The 20,191-nt window shown below is 46.4% G+C and overlaps 1 protein-coding gene across 26 annotated transcripts in view; it reads left to right on the forward strand.

Annotated features, from left to right (window-relative positions):
- LOC110476993 (uncharacterized) overlaps window positions 1-20,191 on the forward strand; it is a 169,232-nt gene that overhangs the window by 98,134 nt on the left and 50,907 nt on the right. For 14 of the 26 annotated variants that reach the window (XR_014953055.1, XR_014953073.1, XR_014953067.1 and 11 more), the window contains one exon: window positions 11,048-11,540. The exons of 11 other annotated variants lie outside the window; for them this stretch is intronic. The gene's annotated coding sequence lies outside the window, so the exon portion shown is untranslated. Of the gene's footprint in view, window positions 1-11,047; window positions 18,398-20,191 lie in introns of those variants that run through there. One more of the 26 variants, XR_014953071.1, reaches the window with a different exon arrangement.

A 20,191-nucleotide genomic window follows, 5' to 3' on the forward strand; every position in this document is an offset into this window, starting at 1 on the left:
GCAGTTGATGGTGATTGTCAGATGTCCCATGTGTAGCTCTGGGAGTATGGGAATGGGGACTGAACAGGCTGAATTTCCAAGTATTCCCAAATAGTCCATAAATCTGTTCATCATAGATGCTACCAGCCAGGTATGAATTGTGGAGTATAGGAGAGCCTCCAAAACTTCTGCTCCATGCTCAGGGCTTCCCAGTTCCAGCGCAGGCTTGTGCAATCAGAGCAGGACCAGCCAGCAGAAATGCATTACACATGGGGGGAAAGCAGACTGGCTTGGTCCCTACCACTTTAAGCAAGCCAGAAAACATCTTTTAGAAGGGGAATCTTCAGTAAAAGTACCTAGGAACCTCTCCTTTCTGACTTTGGTGTCTTGAAAACAGCCTGTTTTCAGACATGCTGTGGGCAAGCCCTGTGTCCTGCACCTTGTGTTTGCTCAACCAAACCCTCAGTGCCAGCTTTTCCCATCCACTTTCTGCCCTCATGTCTTGTACTTGATTATCTTCCCATCTGATTCATTTCAGTAACAAGCACCTCATTTAGGTAATTTCCATCTAGCTCTAATTAAGATTCTATATGCCTTTTTATTCCAATGAAAAGAAAGGGGTTCCTCTTGATTGCTTTTGAGTACAGGAGCATGCAGCCGGGTGCCCTTGACTTCGGCAGTATTTAGGAGCACATTCAAATGCTTTCCCAATCTGAACCAAAACTGCAGTAAATCTTGACGACTCTCAGCAGGAGTCTTTCATCTGCATGAAGCTCTGTAAGTGAAGGAAGTGTTGGCAACTCTTGGAGCCAACAGAAAGAATGTGTAAATCCTGGCAAGGAGGTGAATTACCCTGGAGTTCAAAGCATGACATGCTCCTTTATGTACTCTATCTCAGTTGTCAGGAGGGAGTTAGCTCTTAAAAGGTGGTGCTGGGGATGGGGACTGAGTTATTTTGAGCTTGCTTTTGTGCTTTTGTGTTTTGGACTTTGCCAAGCATCCAGGTGGATGTGTTCTGCCCCATCCCTCAAACTCCACCTGGCTGAGCACTGTGGGAGGAAGGATGAAGCTGCTCTGGAGTCCTTTATTTACTTTGGTGCTGCAGGAGTAACTTTACAAAGCAGTCGGTCCATAGCTCAGGAAATATTTTCCTGCTGACCACATTATTTTCCTGCTGACCTAGCAGCTGCCCTCCCACTCTGGGACTGAAGGCAGGAAAAGCAAAGTTGTAGCTGAAAGTCCTCCTTTTTCAAAATTAGTCTGATTTTTATTTTTTAAAGCACTCAATTGCTGGCTTATTCTTGGAGGTGTCTTTAACTAGGCCTTGCAGGATATTTCATGTCTTTGGCAAACTTTCAAGAAGGAAGTATCTTCGTGATTCTGTACAACTCCAGAAGGCTGCAGAGGATGCAGGCAGGTGGTAATGCCAGAAGGAAAGGATTAGAGGTCAAAATAAATGCAATTTATGCAAAGGCTTCATGAAGAAATTCAGCCTGATGAGGGCATGGAGCAGCAAAACACCTTCTTAAGGAGAGACAGAGCATCACTACTTTGCTTGTGTGATACGGGGAAGGATCCAGCTCTCTTCCCCAGGGGATGGGCTGGTGCATCTTTTCCATCTCTAATGTCTCTGCTTCCTCATATCTGATGTAAATAATTTATAAGGCTCGAAACGTGATCATGGGGCCGTCTGTGCAGGAGGAAGATTAAAGCCTGGGGCCAGCACTGTGCAGGAGACCTGCTACCTAATGCAGTGCCTGTTCTACATGGGCAGTATGCCAGGTGAACAAGTGCTGGATTTGTGCCTGAACCCTACTAGAGCCATTCTACCCAGTCCTTTTGTTCTTTCTACCCCTTTTTCCAAGTCTCCTTCCCTCCTCCTCTCCCTTATTTTCCTTTTTCTGGTCTTTTTTTTTTATTTTTTTATTTTTTATTTTTTTTTTAATTATTATTATTATTATTCCTCCTTCCTTCTTTTTCTCTTCTGTTTTTTGTACTCTTCTCTCCTGTTTTCCACAATTCTAGATATGAAAAGTCTTTTTTCCAGGTAGTAGTTTTTGGCTGTAATTGAGCTGCAGGTATTTTGACCATATAAGAACTAAACAAAGGGGTTGTCACTTCTGTACTAGTCTGGCTTCAACCTGGGGATGAAAAATCACCTGTGGACAGGGAGTGGAAATCTATGAAAAGTTGTGCTGGCAGTGGTCTGAGAGATGACTTGAAGTGCCCAGTTCAAGACCCTTGAATTCAAACAGCCAGTGAATGTCAAACTTGTGAGGCAGGGTCTGGTGTGAATAGCTGCAGAGCAACTGCAGCACAGTTTCACTGGCAGGTCCCAGGACAGTTGTACAGGTGTTTCAAACCTTCTGGAAAGCAACACAATGTAGAGAAAAATCTTGCTGGTTGTGTTGCTCCCTCACTTGGCAGACTCGCTCCTCACCTGGAGCACCAGAGATGGAAGACAAATCAAGAGTCCATTGGCCATTCTGAAGAAGCATCCACAGGAGAAGCTCCTCTCAGGAGACCTGCTTTTATCTACTCTGGTGTCCTGATGGAGCACCTCTCCTGAGAGGTAAAACAGAGACAGTTTGGGATGTTCAGCATGGAGAAGGTTCTAGGAAGACCTCAGAGCACCTTGCAGTACCTAAAGGAGGCTACAAGAAAGCCGGAAAGGGACTTTTTACAAGGGCGTGGAGTGGCAGTGCAAGGGGAAATGGCTTCAGACTTTAAGATGGCAGGTTTAGGTTGGACATAAGGAAGCAACTTTTTACTGTGAAATGGTGAGGTATTGGCAACAGCTTGTCCAGAAAATTTACTGATGCCTCATGGCTGGAAATGTTCACGGCCAGACTGGATGGGGCTTTGAGCAACCTGGTCTAGTGGAAGATGTCCCTGCCCATGGCAGGGGAGGATTGGAACTTCAGATGAACTTTGAAGCTCCCTTCCTACCCAAACCACCTTGTGATTCTTGAAATCCTGCAAGTTGTGATCTCCTATTTCAGTTGATCGATTTGCATTAATTGAAAGGGAAGAAAGATGACATTTTCAGTCCATTCAGCAGCAGAGACATGCTTGTGCCAAGACACTGCTGGCAACTGCTGAGGTGGCAGTTTCAGTAGAAAGGTGGAGGAATGGCTGAGCCTGACTATAGCATCCCTTCACCTACACAGGTGAGCTGGATCAAAGCACCATGAAATGCCCTGTAAAAATGTTGTGTACCTACAGAAATATTCTCTCAAAATATCACTTCTCTCTGATTGTCTGGGGAAACAGGTCAGCCTACCAAATGTAACAGGAGTCAACAATAATTACATTTATAAGGGGCATTTGCTGACTTAATCTCTTTATGGCTTTGTCTTGGTATCTCTTGCTCTGTTTGTGGAGAGCTCATTTAAATGGGTAGTTGCTTGTTCCTGTGACTGGGTGGCTGGTCTTGTCAGTCCTCCTTGTGTCACTCTGGAAGTAAATTGTAAATATATATATTTTTAAACTCAGGGCTTTCATTACATCATATTCAGCAGCACGGTCTCCTTTTTGTACCATCTCAAATTTATCCTTCAAATAACACACGTAATTTTTAGCATCATTTCAAAATGCTGCAGTAATGTTATTGTAGATGCAACTATTGTAGCTATTTATAAGAACAGGATGCTCTCAGTTTCCTGGGACTGTACAGTATTTTCATTTTTTGGCTTCTCTTTGGGAATTGTGTAAACCACTCTTTATTTTCAGCAAAGCATCTGTTTTAGCTTCGCGATTACTTTGTCTTTTAGACTGAAAGGGGCCTCAGAGCGTTTTAACCTCCTGCTTCCCCTGCCTTGTAATCCCCCCAGGGTTTGCCAGGCTCCTTCTCGACATGAATGGGGGCCGGAGGGGGAGCAGGAAAGGGGGGATTCGCTTCCGATGAAGTCAGGCGGCTCCGTGCTGCGGGGGCAGCTGGCAGGAGCCCCCGTCCCGGCTCGGGCGCTGCCAGCGCCGGATCGGGCAGCGCAGCCGCTGACCTCCCCACGGGAACCTTTTCCCAACAGGAAGGTGCGTGAGGTTGTTAAATACTTCCCAATGTCTGGCTGAAGTTTCCCCTTTCCTAATTTAATTTCACTTTGTTTATGATTTAGGTGATGATTTAAGAAAAGAAAAAAAAATCACTTTTTTGGACAGTTTATATATTTTTTTCAGTTTGAAACATCTTATTCTACTTTAAGTAGATAAAAATCCTTCGGTCTGTCACAGGTGCAGTGGATATTGGCTTTAGAGAGCATCTCCATAAATTGCTTTATCACAATATAATGGGATATTTTAGAAAAAATTGCATCATACGTTAGAAACAAATGAACTGTGCTTGGAAAAGAAGGATGCACCAGGCACGTCTGTTCTTTTTTTCCCACAGTCATAACTTGGTGCTGCCTTCTTTTCATGTTTCCATTGGTGGTTTGTGGAGTTCTACCCCTGAGCATCCATCAGCAGCGCAGACCCTCGGTGCTGGGCAGTCCTGGTGTGTCTGCCCAGGTCCTGGACTGCAGCAGGCCTACAGCTGAGTTCCTGTGAGGAGCAAAATGAAGAAGAGTGGGTCATCCCTCCTTCTTCTGTGGAGTTCTATGGAAGATAAAACACCTCACCCAAATCCAAGGAGGGTTACGGCATGGTAAAGCTGGAGCTTGAAGCCCTGCTGAAGTTCCAGCACGTCAGCCTTGGGCTGGGTCTTCTCCTGGGGCTGCTGGTGCTCAGTGGGGAGCTCAGGCTGTGTTAGGCCATGCTTGGCTCTTGAAGCGTCTTTGAGTTCCATTGAGCTGCTGCTCTTGAGGGTGGTAAAGGAATTTATGTCCACTAGAAAACACAACAGGTGGCAGAAGCCTTGAGAAATTTGGTACCATGAGAGCAAGGAGGAAGGAGACTGCTCCTTCTTCCTGTTTCTCTTCCTTCCCCTCTCCATCTTTCTTCCTCCTGCTTGGCACTCTGCCTCTGGGACTCAACCTCCACTTAAGGGAGTGCCACCACCCCTCCTGGTCAGGAAGCCAGTTGTGCAGCTGAGAGATGCTGATTTTTGGAAGTGCTGTTAGATGCTTTTGTTTGCTCCTCTTGGAGATTAAGTGTGGGAACAGTTGCAGCCTGAGATGTCAGTAGCTGACAGTTGCATCTGACATATATTTCAATTTTTGTTATCTTCCTGCAGCTGTTTTCATAACACTCATATGAAAGGTCCACTTATCTCACTCCTTCCATGGTAGAAAAGGCTAAAGAAAACATTCCTGTTTGTTTGTATTGAAACTGGTATGGTTTGTGGCTTTTATGTTTTCCTGAATTTGGTTTTTGGTTTTTGTTTTCTTTTTTTTTTTTTTTTTTTTTTTTTTTTTTTTTTTTTTTTTTTATCATCTTGAACTCTTGAGGAGAAGGTAACAAAATACTCAAGGGCAGTATTATCTCTTTTCCATCAGTGCAAAGGTAGAACTGTCACTGACCGTGGGATTGCATTGTCTCATTTCAGAGGCATGCCCTCTGTTTTAAATAAATAGATTAATCCCTCTGCAAATGCACATTAATTTTCCACTCCCCTTTCTTATTCATTAAGGTATGTTCCATTATAGTTGTTAGGAGTCACACAGATCTTCTATAACAGCAGTTGCATCATTATTCAAGACCTTTTGTTTTTATTCTTCACAGAAACAGCTTTATCAAAGGGATAGATGTAGAGGGGTTAATTTGGCATCCTGTAGCAGTGCATTGATCCACACAAATACAGCTTTTTATGGACCAGGGTAGTGAGCTTGCACACATCTCACTACCCTGCATGTAGCCAGCAGCACTGTGAAGTTTCAGAGAGAGCCTGGGGGATGGGGAGATGGAGCCTGCATGGTGCCTGCAAGCCTGGCCAGGTTTGGCACTGGAGCTTCTCTGGGACATGAGGGATTTGGGACACAAGCTGTGGCTCCTTGTGTCCTTTCCTTCTGATGGCTGGTGTGGTCTCCTGCTGTCCAAGAGATGTTTTCCAGCACAGCAGTGGTATTTATTCAGCCTGGAAGGATCTTGGGTCTTGTTTGCTTTTGTTATTAGATTGGCTGAGAGGCTGCAGACCAGGGGAAGGAAAAGCTTGATTTCTCATGTGTGTGCTCTCAGGTGCTGGGCTGAGACTGAGCTTGTCTGATGGGGAGGCAGAGGGGTTTATGGTTTCATTGCTAGTCTTTCTGCCTCTGGTCATTAGGTAGATGCAAGTCATATGAGTTTTTTTTTTTAAATTGGCTAAAGTTGGCACGGAATAAGTGAGTCAGATGCTTCTCCCTTTGCAATGGTCTTCCTGTCTGAAGATCGGTGGCGGGCACCGAGGGCTTCACTTGCCGCTCTGCTCCAGCAGCCCCAGGTCAACTGGAAACCGTTTCTACAGGCTTCATTCCTTTGATCAGTGACTAGTGAACTCAGGTATTTAAGGTAAATGTTAGAGCTTTCTGGGAACTGTCACCTGAGTTGCCACATAAATGGCGTGAAATTATTGTCACGGAGCCGGTTCGGCTGACACAGGAATGTTTTCCACTTGTGTGGAGATACAAGGAGGAGAGCACCTTTCAGTGCTCCTGAGTGCTGAGGAATTCAGCCTCTCAACCCTTCTGAGAAGAGGTTTTCCTGCCTGCTTTGTAAACTGTGAAAACAAAACGCACAGATGAAGAGAATTACCCGAGATCATGTAGGATGCTGCTGCGCTCGTGATCAGAAACATCATCTTCCGTGTCCCAGTTTTCACTCCATCTATTAATAAACCATGCTATTTTTAGGCCTCTAAGTAGGCACATTGTTTGTAATTAGCTTCACTAATAGCTGCTCTTCCATACGCTGCAGGACCCACCAGCGGAGCAGCATGCTTTTCCGAGCCAAGCCAAATACAAGGGCGGCTAATAAAAGGCATCCACATTTCCAGTTGGTTGCTGTTGAGCAGACACGTGTCCTTGTAGCTCTTGTGATCAGTCAGCTGCCTAAATACAGCTCATGCACTTGGGTTAAGGATGAGGTGTTGCTACTCAGGGTTTCCGGGGCGTTCCCTTGCTGACCTTTCAAGAAAGTGAAGCAGCACGGTCTCTCCCTCTCTCCGGCGTGTGCTGAGTCAAGGCTGCTGCTTTCGAAGAGAGGAGGCATCTCACAGTACCTAGAGCAGGAGATTTAATTAATGGCTGCAGACACCTTAGGTGACAGCTATATTTACACCCCAAGAAAATTACTAGTTACTGTAGGGTGCACTTGGAGCAGCTGGATGGAGCTGAGTGACCAAACCAGATGCAAATCCAGCAGATGACTGCAGAGGAGATGCTGAGCTTCAGTTCTCTTGAATTCCACCAGTGACTGCAATTTTGCTCCATTAAAAACACAATTACTTCACCAGGACCAGCACAAAGCTATCTAAGCAAACAGACATATAACTAGTTAGGAGGAACAGACTGTTTTCACACATTTTCTTTTAAGAATCCAATCTCCAAACTTCCAAGCCCAAAACGAGGAACCCAAAAATGTTTTCCAGCATGCAGAAAATGAGGAGCTAAATTACTGCAGTGCTGCATCACCTCACTGCATGCTTGCTATGTGACTTCTGCACCAGCTTTGTGTACAACAGCAGTTGTAGGGGCAGCCAAATGAGCTCCCCTTTCAGAAAACCCAGGTCAGAGGGTTATTAACTAGAGAGCCGTGACCACTTGTGAGAGTGCGGCTCGGTTACCTCCAGATCTGCAAGATCTGTGAGAACGTCACCACGTTTTGCATGTGAGGTTTTTTTTTGCTCTCCCTCTTTGATATAAATATATTGAGATGGTTATCTTTAACTGTGCACACACGCTTGCAGGCCAAGCTGGTTCACTGAACACTGGCACAAGCCATATGTGCTTAAACCAGCCGTCTTTATTCAGGCAAAGCCCCTGTTGATTTTTCCTTGCTTCTGTAAATTCCAGAGCCTTGGTCCAAAGCTGGCAATGCACATTTGTTTGCCTTTGTATCGTAATACAGATGGGCAATCCTTGTAATACAGCTACATTTATTTACTGATAGAAATGTGCAGAACTGTGATAGGTTGCTACATAGGTTGTTATTGATTTGTTCGTTTTACTCCTGCAAAACTGGCTATGCTAAATGCTATATTAGAACAAATAGACCTCTCTTTTTTTTTTTTCTTTTTTTTTCACCAAAAATTGAGCTGGCAAAATGGTCTTTTCATTTGCAAGAATCTCCTAATTTGGGTCTAATATTGTATCGCACGTGCTCCAAAGCACCAACAGGGCTAGATTACATCTGTGGCCAGTTCAGTTCCTACTCAGCACTTTATTTACATATTGGCAAGAAGATATGACAGTTTTTTCCCCCCCTTCCTTGCATACTAATTTTGTATGAAATGCATGTTTAGACATTTTAAAGGCAATTTTGATCATACAGCATAACTGAAACAAAAAATACCACACCAAACCCCAAACCCAAAATTAAAAAACACAAGTGGGAAGGTGTCAGAGGAGAACCTAGAAAAACAGGAGGGTTTTTCAGAGGCAAGTGGCTTTCCCAAGAGTGCTTACCAGGTCCAGTTCTCATGTTCTTCAGATAAATTCACATAGGATGAAGTGGACAGGAAGACCTAGGATGGGAAAGCCTGGAGCAGCAGGTTGCTTGTTCAGCCAGTACAGGTGTATCAGGGAGGAGATGGATGATTTACTCTGACAGAAGGATGCTGATGCTTCAGGAGCAGATGGATCTCACCTGTTATAGTGGTAATTAGGCTGAACATAAAATTAAAGTTTCTAATTTTTGGGGAAGCTTTTTAATAAAAGTGTTGGGATTAAGGTGTTTGGTTTATATCTGGGCAGGAGTATGTATTTGCCTGAGGTGGCGTGTTATGGAATTCATGCTTCAGGGAGGCCTTCTCAATCCTACTTAAAAAAAAAAAGGGGAAGAAAGATATGTATATGAAAATAAGTTTGAGGTTTCAGGAGAGATTAAGTTGGCCTGGTTTTATTTCTAAATGACTGTCCCTATACAGAGGTTGTGCTCCAGTGAAGGAACCAGTTTTATTCCAAGGCTGATAAAATTGAGTGCTGAGAATGACTGTGTGAGGGTGTGGTTATGTGGCCCTTTTCACCTGGTGTGAGTGTGCCCGTGCCACAGGAGTTGGTCCTGCTGTCTTTGTTCTTTCAGACTGATCCCATCCCTGCTGCTGGTGCCTGGGTGCACGTGATCTTGCACACTGCAACACTGACTTGAACAAAATTTAACCCAGAGAAAAAACACAGTCTAGCTTGTTCTTGATTGTGTCAGTTCCTGCACTTGTCTGACAAGAGCCTTTGTCCCCAGGGCAGGTAGGGAAAAGAGAGGTCACCCTGAGCAGTGCTGGGGCTGCAGTGTGAAGTTGGCCCAGCAGTGGGTCCCCAGTCTGAGAGGAACATGGACCTGTTTTAGCAGGTCCAGAGGAGGCCATGGAGGTGATCAGAGGGCTGGAGCATCTCACCTGTGCGGAAAGGCTGAGAGAGCTGGGGTTGTTCAGCCTGCAAAAGAGAAGGCTCTAGGGAGACCTTAGAACACCTAAAGGGTCTCCAAGAGGTCTGAAGAGGGACTTTTTACAAGGACATGGAGTGATAGGACAAGGGGGAGTGGCTTCATACTGAAAGAGACTAGGTTTGATTTGGACATGAGGAAGAAATTTTTATGAGGGTGGTGAGATGCTGTCCACAGAAGCTGTAGATACCCATACCTGGAAGTTTCCAAGACCAGGCTGGATGAGGCTTTAAGCAACTTGGTCTACTGTGCCTGGAAACTGTCCCTGCCCATGGCAGTTGATTTGGACAAGACAATCTTTAAGATCAACTTCCAGCCCAAACCATTCAGTGATTCTGTGAAATGCTAGCCACGACAAGAGCATTTATTTTCCAGTCCCTTCCAGGTAGAAGGAGATGAAGGTGGCCATCTCTGGCTTCACTCTTGGGTGTGGAGATCTTTGGGGTTTGGTGGATCTGTGTTGGTTCCCACAGCCATGCCCTTGTGCCTCTCCCCACTTGCAAGCAAGCTGACAGAAGCATTGTGCCCACCCTGGCATCCCCTTGCCTGCAAAGCCTCACAGCTGGGCTGCAGGAGCAAATGGGCTCCTCTGTTCTGGCAGGAGGCTGTGTGGCAGCCAGTGTGAAACACTTCAGTGACTCTAAAATATCAGCATGGGATGATTCATACATGGGGTTTTCTCTCACTTGTGAAGTTGGGGAGGTGTTGGGAATTTTCTCCTCTCACAGCCCCTGCTCCCCAGCTCCCCTCTGAAATCTCTATGAGACACCCACACCCCCTTGGGAGACCCTTGGGGTATTTCCTCTACGTCCCCAGCAGCAACTTCTCTGTGAGAAAGTTCTCTGAGGCTGGGCCTCAGCCCCTGTGGTTCACCAGAGTCAGAGTCAGACAAGGCACAGGCAGACAGCGAATGCAAAGGTTGCATATGGCTGGGTGCAAGTGAGCAACCCTGGTCATTCAGGGTTGCTTTCATCAAACAGACTTGAAAGAAGGTGTCTTTATCTTTTCTGTCATTATTTTCACCACTACATTATTTGCAATTTAGTTGTTGTCCTTTAGTCAAAACAGTGGGAGGTGGGGAAGCATCCTCCATGTTTAAGATTGTTTTACACCCGGTCCGTGGCTGAGTTGGAGTTTCTCTTCTGTTTTGGATGTTAAAGACCCTGAACCCAAGCAACTCTTCCTGAGCACTGTGTCCTCACTTGGACAATCACTGCCAAGCAAGGAAGTGTTGAGCACAACCCCCAAGGCTGACACGTCTGTATGTTGGAGTCCCAGCCCCAAAAGCTGTGTCATGCACAGCCCCTGCCATGGGTATTGGCTGAAGCATCCACCAGTAGGAAGGGTCACATTGTGGTTGATTTGGTGGTACTTCACTCATACTCCATATGGATCCTAGTATTTGTCTTGGAGCTCCTGGTGTGCATGTTTCATCCAATGACCCCCAAACCACCTGTCCCTCTGCCACTTTGCTCACCACATACCATCCCCTACATTTTATTTCTCTGATAACATGTTCTGATCAGTTGTTTTTTTTTCTTCCTTCTTGTTTTCTTCACAGATTTATGTGGAAAGTATGACTGACAGGAGCAGCTTACTCATCATTAGATAAGTATTGCAGATGACTCATGCAGGAGTATTGATAGCTGTGCTACTGAGATGGATATCCTGTTTTATAACAGCTGTAGTGTGATGCCAAGAGCCAGGAAGCTTAATTTCACTATCCATGCTTTTCTGTGAATGTGCTTTGGGTCTCTGGCACTTTTCTCCTTGGTTTGTCCATCTAAAGAGTTCACAGGGGAGGTTTTGCTTCCCTCAGTTGGGTGTAGGGTATGGGGCAACTCATGTCACCTTGAAATGAAAGCTAGTGTTGAAAGGCTGCAGCTTTTATACTTGTTTTCCAGGACATGCAATATTTGTCTTTTTTAGTAGAAGCCATCAGTGACTTTCCTCGATTCTTTGGGTCTTTTTTTGTTTTGTTTGTGGTTTTTTTTTTTTTTTCAGAGCTATTATACTCCTTCTTCAGCAGAACAAACCAGAAGGTGTAGAAACAGGTAAGGCAGCTGCTGTTGCAGCATGTTACTTTTGGATCATTAAGGGAAAAATATTGGCTGCAGTAAACTGCAAAAAAACCCTGTTGACTCAATGGCAAGTGAGAATTGTACCCAATGTACTCAGCTCCATGAGAGGCCCTAGAATTGCTACATTCAGGGACAAATTTGCAGGCTACCTGAGAGCGTGTGTCTGAACCTCCCTCTGCTTCCAAAACCACTGGTCTCAAGGCTGTGTGAGCAATAGATGATGAGATTTAAGAAGTGATGAGCAATAGAAAGGAGCCTGCCCTTGGAGGAGATGCAAAAGGACCTGAGCTGTGAAGGTGGGGGATATGTACAGGATGGTAGGAGCTGCTGGGGACGTGTTAACCCACATGGGCTGGCAGGGGACTGAGGTGGCTTTATCTTGGATGGCTGCAAAGGGCCATACAGCAATGAGGAAATTTGGAGTTAAAAGGAGAAATTTTTCAAGGGAGCACTGCAGAAAGGCCATGCTGCCAGTGATGGCAGCACATGTGGCTCTGCCTGATGTACCTACCTGTGTGTGTGTGGTGTCACTGGGGACGGCTGGGACCCCACCTGTACCACACTCTTGGGCATCACCTGTGGTTCACTCCAACCTTAAACTGCTGAGGATGTTTGGTTTCCATGAAGGTGCTGGGCCACGACTGAGAAGCTGTGGCTTGAGCAGTGTGTCCCTTTCACCAGCAGGAGCCTGGGACAGGACGCTCCAGTGGGGCAGTGCAGGCGTGTCAGGTGCTGCACCTGATTTCTCAACAAACATGAACCAGAGCCCGGAAGAAAAATCTGGCTTGAGGATCTGTGCTGTATCCCAGCAGCATGATTTGGGTCTCAGCATTTACTGTGAGGGTGGTGAGACACTAGAGCAGGGTACCCAGAGAAACTGTGTGCCCCATCCCTGGAGGTGTTGAAGGTTAGGCTGGACAGAGCTCTAAGCAACCTGATCTAGTGAGAGATGTCCCTGCCCATAGCAGGGGAGTTGGACTAGATCATCCTTGAAGGTGTCTTACAACCCAACCCATTCTGTGGTTCTGTGATACTTTGCTACATTCATTGGAGCTTGTGTTCTTCAGGCTGTAACAGTACTTTGGAGTAAAAAACTGGGTCCTGATCATGTGTAAAATTAAAAAAAAAAAAAACAACTTAGTGCATCTGGCTCCAGCAGAAACCCTTACATGATGACTTAGAGTAGAAAATGCCTTTAAGGCCTCTTCCCTTTAGACTCTGCATCAGAGATATGTGCATACTATGAAACCACCTCAGGACTAAATTTTTTGGAGTAATAATCTGATGTTGCTCTTGGTAGAAAGGAGTTCAGCATTTGGGGATTGTGTAGTGTCAGTGAATGCCAGGGCCAGGGCATCAGGAATTTTTCCAGCAGGTTCTTCCACTTTGGCCATATCCTCCTGCACTGACGTGTCTAAAAAAGCCCCAAAACTCAGATGAATGCTCTTAACCATCTATTGGTGGAAATATTTTTGGGGTAGAGAAATGAGAGTACTTGTTCCTGCCCCATTCACCTTGCATCACAGGGGTCAGGACAGCAGCTCAGAGGCAGGATCTGTGCTTCCCCCGTGGGTGGTCTCAGCTATGCATATTCAAATCAAGCACCCAGGCATGTCACCTCGGTGCAGCAGGAGCTGAGAAAGGCACAGGGGCTTTCCAGCCCTTCAGGCCATTATTAGTAAGAGGGTTTGCTTGTGGTGTGTCTTTTGGTTCAAGCTGTGAACTGCCACCGGGCTCTAAAAAACTGCTGGCGAGCCTTGGTAATAGTATTGCAAAAAGTTTCCGAGAAGCATAATAACTTCCCTAAATATATATATATATATATATATATTTTATGTCTAAAGATGCTTGAGCATTTGTTCATGCTGAAAGTTGCTGACCCCAGTAGAGGGGATTTGTACTCTTGCCAGCACTTGGGAAGCTCAGGCAACTAGTGGATAAGGATAAGGAAGTGGTTGTTGGGGCTTTGCTTCTCTCTCTGTCATTTTGGGATGGTGAATTTGGGGTCATGTTTGAGGATTTGGTGAGTAGGTAGAACAATTTATAGCAATGTGAGTGGCCTGTATGGTAACTTCAAGATTGTGCCAGCTAGGCAACTAGATCAGGGATTACAGATCCCAGGGCATCTGAAGTCAAAATAGGTTTTTAAATCACACAGGTCATTTTAAAAGAGATAATTAAGTTTCTGAGTTCCTCAGTAGTGCCTACAAATGTTCCTGCAAATGGCTCATGAAGCAATTGCTGTCTATAACTTCTGCCAGAGGAAAATGTGCTATTAAGTGGAAATTAGCTGCCCATGTGGCATTATCTGTCTTGGAGTCTCAGGGAGTTTTACTGAGATGTGTTAATACAGCTGTGCTGAAGGTACTACTCATCTGCATGCTCTGATAACCATCCTCATGTGAAATGAATCCCTGTGGAGCTGTTTGAGATCTTGCTGCTCCTGGTTCCCAACTTACCTGGTTGCCAAAAGCTGCTACCCACAGAGGCAGGGCTAAGGATGAGCTAATGGGCATCTGCACCTTATCCCTTGCTCTGTATGAGCACAAGCCCATCTTTGCTTACTGGGAGAACTGGGGCACCAGGTGAGGAGCTGAAATGTGGCATATTTATTCTGCCTCCCCTTACTGGGGCAGTGGAGGATTAAGGGCTGAAGTGCACTGAGGTGGAGGCAGTGACATGTCAGGTGCTGAAGTTAGGCTTTGAGAGCAGTTTTGCCCTCTGGAAATGTCTACTTTTTTGCACTTGACTGGTTGGCAAGGTGGGAGTCATCACCCCCCCATGCAGGTCAGCAGTTCAGCTTTTGGTTTATGCTGCAGCCAGGGGCGATCTAGTCAACATTGTCCATAGGGTTTAAGGTGTGATGGACCCCTGATGAATGGGACAGATTGCACCTTCATCTTCCTTGGCTGTGGGGCAGATTCTTCATCACCTGCAAAAGCACCCCATGCCCACTCGTTTGAATGCAGGTGCCAAGGCTGCAAACACCTTTCTTTGATGAGATGTGGCATGCCCCAGCCATCTCAATCAGACTAGGTAAAATATTTCAGATGGCTCTAGGGTGGGTGAGATGAATCCTACACCTGCTGTAGCAGTGCTCATGCCCTGGACTGTGATAGGTTGTCTGGGGAGAGAAGGGGTTAAAGCAACTTCTGTGGGTCCTTCTTGCAGTGAGTCTGACTTCCCATCTTTTTCTGAAGAAGATGGTCATCAGATCAAGGCCAGCTTCAAAAATGGAAATCTCCTGTAGGTCACTTGAAATTTAGCAGTGGATAAGTCACTGTGCACCCACTGCATCTTTGACCCATGGATATGATGGGGAGGCAAAATAGGACTTGGGGGCATGACACAAGAACAGCGTGGAATCTTTTCAGGAATAGTGTTGTTTGAGGCAGTACAGGAACAGTAAATACTGTCCTTTTCCTCAAAGATTCAATAAGTTTTGTGGCAAAGGTTGATTTCTGTCTTGGCTCAAGGACTTCATAATTGTAACACTTGCCTTCTGGAGATCCACAGGTCGCACGAGCATGGGGAGCACGGGCTGCTGGGCACTGGGTGAGCATTCTTACACTGGTCCACAGGGATGGTTGTGCCATTGAGCTCTGGCTGTGTTTCTTTCCAGCTCCCAGCACCTTGTCCCTTTTAGGTGATCCCTGGTACAGGTGTATGAGGCTGGCTCTGCCATCTGCACTGGTTGTGGTGGCAGTAGATTTCCCCCCTGCAAAGGTGGTTCTCCCTGGCTGCTGCAAAGCTTGAGCAGGGAGCTGCTCCAGCTGACCCTGCTACTGCAGCAGATCTATAGACGTGCTTTGAACAAGGAGGAGGGGAAGCACCTGGAGACACATCTGCATTGGACCGTGTCACACAGCTGTCCTAAGTGGGCAGCAAGCCCAGTCAGTCGGTCTGCACAGTGCCAGTGTCCTGCCCGTATGGCCTCACCAGCCTGGCTGCCTGTCCCAGGCAGTGTCAGCCTGTACATGAGATTAATGCTTGTTTGGTTCTGTCTTAAAGCCGTGATTGCTACCAGATCACTACCCCGAGCCTCTCCAGCTTTATTTTTCTCTTTGCATTTAGAGTTGCAGCCTCATTTGAGTGAAAACACTCAAGCCAAACCCTGTGCCCCAACGGCTGCTCATCTGATAGTGCAGAGCCAGCTCGCAGCAGCTGCTAAAATAGCAGAACTGAAGTGGGGAATGAAAAGTGAGATGGTGATTAAGACCCAATTTCCTGCCGTGGCCCCGCAGTGTTCCTGCCGGCAGTGGAGGCATTGGCAGCAGTGGTGTGAAATGTCTCAGCCTTCTGCCTTGGGCTGGCTGAGCACTCACACTGCCCTGTGCTGCTTGCTTGTCTCAGTGCTTTGTAGATGTTGGTTTGGCTGAGCTCAAGGGGATGAGGAGGATCCTTTTTAGGAAGGGGGGAAGGGTAGGGAGTCCATGCAGGCCGGTCCTGGCTGAGTTGGGGTTGGAAGCAGCCGTGGTGTGACCCAGGCCAGCCCTGAAGCAGGCTGATGTTAATTGCTTTGTGTTACCTGGAAGACATGAAAGAGTGCATGGGATTTGGGAACACTGGTCCTCTGGATCTTTTTCTCCTGTCTCTGCCAGTAATTTTCCTTGGACCCACCATTTAGGACTCGGAGAGAAGAAAATGCAAGAAAGAGGAATTGCTGCTAACGGGATGGTGAAGCTCCTAAGCTGATGCTGTTTGCCTCATGGGCATATGGGCTGTTCACCTGTTCTACTGTTTGGTCCCTCATGTACCTAAATGTTGTAAAAAAGCAAATGTTTATCTTTTTGGACTCCCTGCATCAGAAGTTCATTCAAGAGAAAACATGAAAAATTGAGTGCAAAGATGATGCTGAGCTGATGGCTGTTCCTCTAAGGACACTGTTCCACTTGCATTTACTAACATGCTCTATGTATATGAGTATCAAAGGCAGCTTCTGGTTTCTTTCTCACCCTGAAAGTGGAAATCACTGCTCTCCTGTCTGTGCTCCAACAACTCTTAGGTCTTTGTTGTAGAACCTGACATGTTTCATCAGTCCAAACCACATCATTCTAAACTGTATCCTTACTGATTGGAGCAGTAATGTGCAGCACAGAGATGGAACTTCCTTACACTTCTTCATCCTTTGAAAAAAGGTAGTTGCAAAACCCACTGCAAAGCGCCCAGAACCTCACAGACCATGGTGTTTGCTCTGCTCTTAGTGGTTACCCCATTTCTTTCTGTGTTTGAATGTCAGAGCAGCTCCCGTCATCCACCCCTCTTAAACCCACCAGAATCTCTCACTAACTTTAACTCTGCAAAGGTGAGTTACTGCTTAATTGGGCAGCATGAGCAACCACTGCTTGAAACTGTTGGCTTTTGCATTTCCTGGCTTCTCTTGGGGTCACCTGCATCTTCTCCAAGATTGCCCCTTTCCCTGGATTTATGCAGCACCCAGTGCCACTGATATGGCTGGGAAGACTTCTGTTGTATGAGGTCACAGAACTGTCCTGCTCAAATCTGACCAGTTTGAAGGAAATGGAAATGGAAATGGAAATGGAAATGGAAATGGAAATGGAAATGTATTGTTCACAGAACAAATAGTCAGCACATGGGAGAGAGTCTCACAGACAGTGGTGCTGTTGGGGAAGATGTGCTGTTTCACAGCAGCCAAGGAAATTGCCCTAAATTGGTATCCTCTACTGCCACTACTTTCCTCCAACCTAGGAGTACTCCTCTGCTGGTGTGCAGCCTCAGGCTTGCATGACCAATATGCAGCAGGCAAGGAAGAGGTGAGAGGGGACTGTTGATCCTGGGTCTGGCAGAGCATCATACATCATCTTTGCTGTGTGAGGAGGGGCAGCTTTTTTGTAGAGAACAATTTCCTGTGCTCACAAAGAGACTCGTGTGACATCCTCTGCCATGGTGGAGAGGGATATTTTATACTCTTCTGGTGCCTTTCACACCAGAGAGGAATTCAAAGTGCTTTTAAGACTATTTTCATAGTCTTGAGGAAGGGATGGGCAGTAGGTTTTGCATGAAATGTCCTTTCCTGCCAGGAGAACAGCACCCAACTGTGGCAGCTACAGCGCTGGGAGCCAGAGCTTTTCCAATGTACTGACGTCTGCTTGCCAGCAAAGCAGCACCCCAGTACAGTGTCATTTCAGGAGTCTGGAGGAAGAGCTACCCAGAATTGTTTTGAGTTTTTTAGAAGCTATTTTGAAGGAGAATGGATTAAAGGAGAGGAAATAGTGCAGACATGGAAAGTAAGCAGCTGCATTTTAAGCAGGCAGGGCAAGTATAGCTTTGAGGTGATAGCAGGGAACAGACTGCAGATGAATTTCGGTGCATAATGCCATCATACAGATACAAAACACTTCTCTCTTTGACAGAGAGATCTTTCATATCAATCTACTGATGAAACAATGCTTGGTTGAAAGAAACTGCATAATTTTGGTCTGGTGGCACCTGGCATATTCCCTAGTCCTGGTTCCCCAGGACAGCAAGGCTATAGAAAACATGAAGAATATGGAAAACCAATAAACTTTCTCCTAAGATCCAACCCAGAAGACTGTTCTTCTGGGATGATCCAAATGTCTTTAACTAAACTCCTGCAACTGAGAATGGCAGTTTTGTTGGCATCTGTTAGTCACAGCACAGAAAGGCAGCAGGTTGTGTCACCATCCTGACTTACAAATGATGGTCACAGGGCAGGGAGGCTGTGGCAGAGGCAGAAGATTTGGTGGAAGAGGAAGGATCTGCTGTAGTGAAGAGACATGGGAGATTGGGCAGGGTGATCCCATGTCAGTCTGTGGAAGAGGGCAGGTGTGGGCAGCTCACCAGTGGCTCCTGATGACACTGAGGAGGGCAGGCAACTGGCAGCTCCTCATCCTGCAGTCTTTGTCTAGAGCTCTGTAGCCATCCACTAGCCTGTCTTGGATGGCTTCTCCAGTGTCATCCCATGTTCATGACCACATCTATCAAGCAGTGCTGGCATATGGTGTAAGTCAGGAACTGCATGGGAGAGCAACTGCAGGTGACCCTGGCTGGCATGAGCCATTTCCAGTGGTTTCTGGCTGCTTTCTGCCTTTGCTCAGTCTTGTGGTGGAAGATGTGTGTCCAGCCCAGCCTAGAGGCTGTGGGTCACACTTTGATGTGCCCCCCCTTTGCCAGCTATGCCAGATTGGCTCGCTTGCCAAGTCCATGTTCAGCATGGCAGATGTCAGCAGCAGAGCCAAAAGATTGCCAGGGTGTGTTGGAGTCTGTTCACAAAGCCTGCAAGGAGATGGAAAAGGTCATTTTGTTTGGGGCAGGGGAGGAGGAAAGAGGCACAAGGCGTGATGCCATGTGGATTTCTTTTATTCTCTTGAGGAAAAGAAAGCATCTCTGCAACAGATGATTTGATGATTCTGGAGATCTTTTTCAACCTTAATGATTCTGTGATTCTGTGACAGGAGAGCAGAATGGAAATAAAAACTGAGATAAAGAAGAGATAAAAAACTGAGATAAAGAAACAGATGAGCTCCTTAGCAACTTTCTCTTGCATCTCACCTCACTGGGTCTCTTTACTACCAACAGTAGGGAATAAAAAGGCAGAAAAAAAAGCGCCATGAGAGGAGTTTTGAATGGATGCCAAGATTGATTTAATTAGATGTATTGAATTCGTTAACTTCTGAACGATGTGGCTGTCATGCAGCACAAGTGACAAGCTGCGAGCAGCAACGGCAGCGTGGCACCAACCTGCCAAAAGGCTCAGCAAAGCAGAAGGATTGACCTACTTCCCTGGGCTCCATGGAGAGCACAGGCGACTGCCTTCCTCTTGCTGTGCTCCCTGGAGGTCTGTGCATCCCTCTGTGCATGGCAGAGCTCACCAGCCTAGCATTGCCCATCATGTCCAGCATGAGCCTGGGGCTGGGTAAATGTCCGCGTGCCTTTGGGAGGCAGATCCCTCAAAGCAAGGGCTCCTGCTTTGTGTGCTGACTTCTGTCTTTTGGCTGATACTGATTTACTGCTTCTCCCACCTAGTGTACCCTTAAAAAATACCAGTGTTCTCTGATAATGGGCCTAAATGCTGTTGCAGCTGATAAGGGTGATAAAATCACCCATGCACACTGCCATGGCAACCTACGGCTCTTTGGTCTTGATGCGTGTCTGCTCTTTGGTATGAGTGCAGATGTGTGGGTTTGTTTGAGACTCAGCCTGGGAATCACCTGAGTCTGGAGGATTTGTTTTCTGTTATGAGCTCTGACATGGATGTGGAGCCACTGAACAGCTCCTTGTCTTGCTGGCCACCCTCAGCGTGGAGCAGAGCATGGTTTCCCTTGTACCTTTCTGGAGCCCTGGCAGTGCAAATTGCATCTTGAAAGATTTGTCAGTGCCAGGAAAGAGGCTTCCAAAATAGAAATTTCTTTCCAAATGAATTCCATAATGGTTGTCAAGAGAAACTGCTGAGTGTCTGCTCCCAGGTGTGCCATCGTGCAATGTGTGCGTAGATCCAGAGTCCTCCCTGCAGTGACCACAGGATCCCTTTGAGATCCTGTGGTCATCCTGGACAGGTGACATTCCAGCTAGAGAAGTCCCAACAGTTGAGTGGCATTCTGATGTACTGCCCTTGGTAGCAGCCATTAGCCAAACTCCACTGC

Source organism: Lonchura striata, chromosome 2 (assembly GCF_050655825.1).
Source record: "Lonchura striata isolate lonStrDom1 chromosome 2, ASM5065582v1, whole genome shotgun sequence".
NCBI classification, from domain to species: Eukaryota; Metazoa; Chordata; class Aves; order Passeriformes; family Estrildidae; genus Lonchura; species Lonchura striata.